Source organism: Cyprinodon variegatus, unplaced genomic scaffold, assembly GCF_000732505.1.
Source record: "Cyprinodon variegatus isolate N-32 unplaced genomic scaffold, C_variegatus-1.0 Scaffold147, whole genome shotgun sequence".
NCBI lineage: Eukaryota > Metazoa > Chordata > Actinopteri > Cyprinodontiformes > Cyprinodontidae > Cyprinodon > Cyprinodon variegatus.
In genome coordinates, this window is record NW_015150600.1 from 456,014 (window position 1) to 463,480 (window position 7,467).

The following is a 7,467-nucleotide window of genomic DNA, read 5'->3' on the forward strand; positions in this document are numbered from 1 at the left end:
CTTGTGGGGTTTTCCAGATTTATATTGTTATAAAAATAATCGCAATTGTCTTCGTTAATGTATCTGGAGATAAATCGTACTGTGACATGTGTCATCATAGGTGGTGTTTCGCCATATTTTTGCCAATTCACACATGTGGTAATTGTACTATAGAAATCAAAGAACTTTTTTTTTTTTTTTTGGAATACCTTCATTTAATGATAAAAAAAAAATCCAATGTTGATAAATAATTATTGAAAAAATCAGAAGAGGACCAATAATTACTATGCAATGCAATCTCTTAGAACCTAAAATGTATTAATTTTTATTCTTTTTTTTTTCTTTTTTTTAAATGACCTCCCTAACTTCTTAAATTACTCTCAACAACAGCAAACTATGTGCCAATCCCATGTTTGGAGTATTGTCAGGGACCGTTTTGTTTACACCTTTAGAGATGTCAGCATTTTCATTTTACTACTGGGACCCTAACTGGTACTTTAACTGCTTTAAACCCAAAACACCCAGCAGAATCACCACTGCCCTTTCGTTTAAGTACCGTGGAGACTGTATGAGCCTGTTGATTTATTTCTAATGGGGCACCTTTGTACAGTGCATTTCATTATAAACTAGTTTAGATTTCAGTAAACAGATTGGTGGCTTATACTAGGAACCTTTTACAATAGAACCACACAAAAAAAAATTCTGAGTGGTCCAAGATAAACTATGCCTCCACTTCTAAGGAAGATGTTATGAAACAAAAAGACTAAATGATAGATTTTCTAGGAATTAAATCAACATATATCTTAATGTGAATCGTAAAAAAGTCACTACTCCAAATGTTATGGAGGCAGTGGGTTCTGTTTTACATTATTTTTTTTCTTTCCGCTATTTTCAACAAGAAATATGCAAGATCCTTTTTACGATTCAGATCTACAAGAATTCATGGATCCCGTCTCCACATAAATAACAATAAAACAAAGTATCTTACAATAAAACATTGTTTGCCTACATATCCATGAGAGTTTTGGTCCACATGGCAGTTTGAACACTGCTTAACTCGAGACTGTGTAAAGTCCCCTCTGTGTGTGTGCTTAAATCTTACAATCTGTAAAGCCTAAATGCTAAATAAATCTATTTAAAAATAAAATGCATAATTGAATTTTGTCATTTTCTGTCCAATTGTTACCTTGACATAAATGATTGTTTTGCTTTAAAGCTTTATGCACATCTTTACCAGCACTCCAAGGAATACAGATCCAAATACAATTCCTTTTTGCACAAGTGAATCAAATCACTAACTGCTCAAATTTTCCATCTATTAACACCAAATGGGACAGGAAATACAGCTGACCCCCCACCATACAAACCCCCAGTACAGACACACGCACATACAGAACAAAAAAAAAAAAAAGCAAAAAACAGCAAAAAAGCACACACACAAAAATAATCCTTAACACAAGCTCTTTAATTACCATAATATTTAGTGAAGATTGTTACCTCATGTTTTCCCTCACATCACTTATCATAGACAGGGTTTAACATCCACCATTGTCTCTCTTTTAACAAACATATCTTTACCTTAAACAACAAAAATAATGCAATAGCTGTTTTTACAAACTATACTAGTAAGGCATCCTCTGTTATCTCCAACATGGTGTGCACATTCAGGAAAAGCAAATGGCTTTGCCTATACTCAGTTTTCAAATCAACCACCTAGTCAAGTAGGGCTATTTTTTTTTTTAAATATAGCAAATAAACTCAACACTTCCATTCAAGCATACCTTTGTTGAGATTCAGACTATAAGCTTTGTCATTATACTAGAATCAATGTTATATTAAACAGTTTGACAGGCAAGATGCAAAAGTTCTTCCTGACAAAAATAATATTAAATCAAATTCTGAGCAATACCTTTTGGTCATTAGGTTAACTGATTATTTGTTTGAAAATATTCTATAAAAACCCAACTCATAAAAATACTGGTAATGAGGCACCAGTTTCTCCAGGTACAGAAAAAAGCATTATGTGTTTGAAAGCCATATAAATTCTGGTATACCTCTAATAATTTGCAGGGAGTAATGATTGTATAACAACTGGTTTTACCAGGAGTTAACATTTTTTTATTTCAAAATTCTTTACTTTTTATATATAAGTAAATGTCTTGATTTGGTTCCTATAGTTTTACGGCATTCTGGACATTTTAGAAAAACACATATACCTTTAAACTAGTTAATAATGTATGTATAATCCATAAACAAAAGAAACAAGACTGAGCTGAAGAATTTCAGAGTGTGGTAAAGCATCAATTAACTGCCTTTTTTATGTCTGGACTAACAAAACAAGCTTTACTTAAAAAATCTTTAGACTATATTTACTAAATAATGACTAAATTATCTTTTCCAAAATACTTTGCATTCTTTAACCTAAATATCTGATGGATCAAATGGTAAACAACATGTAATGCAGATAAAAGACAATTTTCTCTATTACACAATATAAACCAAACTTTATTTACTACCATTATTAGGGTTTTGCCCCTTAGAAGACTAAAGAAGAAAGAAAGTCATTTTTAAAAATTTAATTTCTTGCTTTATTGTTTTGACATTGACCTGAAAAATGGTCAATAACATTCCAGACCATCGAGACTGATCCGGTCCTGTTCAGCTCTTTTTTATAGACAAGAACTTGATAATACCTTGTTTTTTACTTTTGATTTGCTTTACGCACAAGTAGGACCAGGCAAAAAAAATCACGTTTTATCTGTTTATCTAATTCAGTGGATATGGAGATTTTATTATGAGAAAACATGGATTTTTTTTCACCAATGCACTCCTTGTGGTGCTTTATGTCACAGTCTTGGTTCTGTTATGTTTTCTTTTGAGTATTCAGTTTAACTTTGTTCCATGTTTTCTAGTTTTATTGGTTTAATTCCTATTTTGTTGTTTTGTGGTTATATTTCAGTTCTCAGGTTTTTATTTGTTGTCCTCTGCTGCCCTCTTGTGTTGGTCTCCTTTTCCCTAGCTCCTTAGACCGCTCTCTTCACACCTGCTCCCAATCTGCTCGTTAGTCCTCTCTTTGTTCAGTCTCGCATAAATACTCTCCCTGTGCAGTTCCTCAGTGCTGGTTCCTCGTCTAACTTCCTCCAACTCCGTCTTACTGTGTCTTCCTCGTCGTGATTGTTTTCCCCTGATGTCTCAATGGTTTCTGGTTTGTTTTACCTTTTTCGTGTTTGATTTTTGTTGTCTGTTAACCTTTTATTAAATCTAAAAGAAACTCACCTCTGCCTCCCTGCCTCTGCATATGGGGACTCAAACCACAACCAAATCCTGACACCTTAGACTAGAGTAAAGCGAATTTTTGTTCTTAGATATTTACTCACAAATAATAAACTAGCTCAATATCTAGTCCCAACGGTTGGAAATGTTTTGCATGTCATATTTTCATTGAAACAAACGGCAGGACTGCTAACTTGTTTACAAGCATGTTTCACTACGTTTAATTAGTAGTACATTGAAATCTAAATATCCAAAACAGAATATATGTATGTATGAGGTTTCATCCAGAGAAATTAATAAATCAATTAATTGGAACTGGTATGCAAAACTGAGATTTCCATCAAGAATCACACCCATGCCTATGGTTTGGGCTGTTAAACAAGTGATGTAAGCTAGCTTTTTCCACAAGAAAACCACTTTTGTTATGATTTTTGAAGTTACAATGGCAAAGCATTTTTTTTAAATGAGGTAAAAGAATTTGGAGTTAGTCGACCTTCTTCGTTTTCCTCATCCAATTTGTGTAAGGCACCACTACTACTGGCAACCACACAGGACAATGCTGCCTCTACCTAAAACTAAATAAATACCATTTTACTGTTAGTGTAGTAAGGCTAATGATTTCTATATGTTTTTGACAGCAGATTTAACAAGTTTTATGTTTGGCATTTATGTTTCTTGAGATAAGAGGAACTGTAACTTCTGCTATAGAGAAGAAATAGTTCAGACACATCTTTATTTGAAATAGGCTGGTGCTTATTCTGCTTTCACATCACAGTCTGCTCTGGTAGGTGGATTCCTTATTTAACTTTTATTTTGTAAATGGATTACAAACATGTTGAAAATCCTGTAAAAATTTTGTGTGACATAAAAAAATAAGATCATAAAATGTTAGGAATGAGAAACTAGCCACAGGTATCCACACCCTTAAACCAAAGCTGTGTGGAAACACCTTTTTTTTTTTTCAGGTTAAGCATAGTTAAGAAGATGTGGGGAAAAAAAGTCCACAGTATTGTATCCAGTTGAAACCAGATATTTATAAATACTTTAAGAAATGATAAATTATCAGTTTTTGGTCAATGTCTGAGATAAAATCAAATGAAACTGGCAAAAGGACAGAAATTATTTCTATTTGCTAAATACCAGAATATCGAGAGATTTTATTTTCTGTTAGTTTCTCTAACTAGAGATGTTTAATGTACTGTATCACTATGCTTTTGAAAAGTCCTGATATTGCGGTCATGGGTTTGTTTCTAACAGGTTGATAAACAACATTTAACTTAAATGAAGGCTCCCCTTTGGGGTCTATTATTTACAAGTACAGTACCGGACTAATGAAAAGATACCAGAAAAAAATCTCAGACCCTCATAAGTATGAAACATTCTAGGGTACAATTTCCATGTGCCTTCTGTATAATTTCCACATTTGCTGTTTTAAACAAATGCATGCAAATATATTTCAGGAGAGAGATAGTCCATGTGTCCCAAAGATGATGGTTTTTGGTGTCAAATGTGCAAATCTACTCTAGAACAAAATCAAATCCCCATAAAGTACAGCAGAGATGTCCAGATACCGATGTTGCAGCCTGGAGTATGGAAAAATACCAATATTGACCCAATATGATATCAGCATGAATCTTACATTCTATCATTATTCATTTGAATCGTGTAGTGTTAGAACAGGCTCAGTGAAGCACTATTACTCAAACAGAGAACAATAGTCAACAATAATAGGTAATGAGAACAACTGACCAATGCATTATTTACCAATGGGCTACATGGAAGCAGAGTGTTTTTATCAGCTTGCTCATATCAAAGATTTTAGATGCAGGCTAATGTATTTCAATATTTGTGTTTTTGTTGATATTGCTCCAATTTCTGATATCAAGCCCACTCAGGGACAAATACCTTACTTCTGAAGGTAATTTGTGCTGTCTGATGATCTAAATGCATGCACATGGCTTTGACAAAATAACACTACATCTGAATATAAATTCAAAGGAATATTGTGTTTTCTTAAGGATCTACATTTGTAAATTGCACCTAGTAAAAGCAGGGAGAGGAAAAGATAACAGACCTCCAAGAATGGAGCATTGTGGTATCCTTTGGTAAAGGGATAATATCGATAAGAAATTAATATATATCAGCTTTTAGAGCACTAGCGCTGTAGGAGCTTCTAATGCATATCACAGAATAGATGACGTTATGAGAAAAGAATATCATGTGGACTAGAGTCCTGCACGGGTCAAGTTTTACCAACCCGCACCCGCCCGAACCCGTTAGGATGACTACCGAACCCGACCCGTCACCCGCGGATATCTTCAATTCAAATCCGAACCCGACCCGACCCGTTGATATTTAACCCGCAACCCGACCCGTTAACACATCAAGTAATAGGCTATAGTACGCTGTGCTGCAGAACAGCGCCATTAACACTGCAGCAGACGTGTATGCACTGACTGTGGCCTTTTTGGAGGGAAGTCCCCACACTACAACAAGGGTGACCCCAGACAGTGCCTGATCTGATGTCCATAACAATAGACACGCATAAAAAAAAAAAAAAATCACCAACTACCTGCCCGCACTAAAAAAAATATCCGCCCGACCCGTTTATTTTTATTTATGTATTTTTCACCCGCAAAAGAGCCTTTTTGCGGGTGACCCGGGTACCCGACCCGTTGCAGGACTCTAATGTGGACATAATGAGGCAGCCTTCCAAAACATTAGCCGGAAAGTTAAAGCTTTGGTACAAAGGTGACTTCTAACAACTAATGACCCAAAGCGTACAGTAGAAAAGGGGCTTATAAGAACACCTAAGTTAAACTTTTGGAGTTGATGCAAAGTTCTCAACCAGGAAGTGAAAGTTTGTGCAAAACTGTTTATAAATAGTATATGTAAACCTTTTGATTTATATAGTACTATGGCACAATGAGGACAGTCATGTGCCATAGTATGTGCCATGTGCCATGTGAAGAAAATGGTGGACAATGGTGCGAAAATATGGGCATTTCTCCAAAAATAAAAGGATAAAAGATGGAAACTAACAAGCAAGGCTACCATACTATCACACTGAAGGGGGTGCAACAAGTTTTGTCAAATATTGGTTGTGGTATAAATTTGATTTACAGAAACAAGAGAAAATCTCACAATGTCTTATGGAGGAATTCTAAAAGGTATGTTTGGCACAGAAACAGCTCATTACTAAATTAACAACTGCATTACCATAGTGAAACATGGTGGTGGCACTATCATGCTTCTTCAAATGAAACTGTGGTTGTAGTCATGTGAGAAGAAATTAATACCTCAGAATATGAGTTTAAAAAAATGCAAGAAACCTAAATCCAATTTGCAAAAAAAGCTAAAGTTGAACACAGTTTAAAAAATGCATTCGTATCAACAAAAGAAGGGTGTCACCATAATAAATATTGTTTGAAAAAGATCTACAGTTCTGTACAGAAACAATGCATACAGGCACCCCAAATAAATCTAAAGACAATAAATGTCCTAACACTCTAATAAATTATGGGATTTTTTTGTAAACAGAATGGACAAAAATTCCCAAATCAAGATGTGACATGATAATAGACTTCCCAAAGAACGTGTGTAGGGTTGTGCATATGTATGCAACCAGGTTATATATGTTTTTTTTTTTACACATATCCCTGAGAAGCTGTTTTATTTTATTATTATTATTATTATTATTTTTTACAGTTTATAATACAAAGTCAATAAACCCCTATTCTCATAAAATGTTTTTATGCAATCAAGTACTACAATAAGTCCTGCAAATGATAACTTTAATATTTTTGGCCAGTATGAAGAAAACTATAGAAAATAGTTAGCTCTTAAATAAAATCCCTATGAACTATATTTGTGGCCCTCATTATATTTCTCCAAACAAATGTGTCTTTAATGGTAGCCTACAGGACAATAAAATGAACATGCAATTAAAGGAAACAAGGGCAGTGTCATAATTTGCAAATTATGACACAAATTATGACTGCAAAATGCTCTGAAAAGATATATATTTTTTCACTATAGCTGTAGATCAATGGGGTATGCTCTTAGATTAACTGTACCTCTTGTTAAAAGGCACTGCAAGTTACAAGATGCTTAATAAACGGTATATGCATGCATTTAATTGTTTATAATGGATTGTGTAAATTGCAAACAAACAATATTTAAAAGTTACAAGAAAAAGATGATAGATAGATAGAT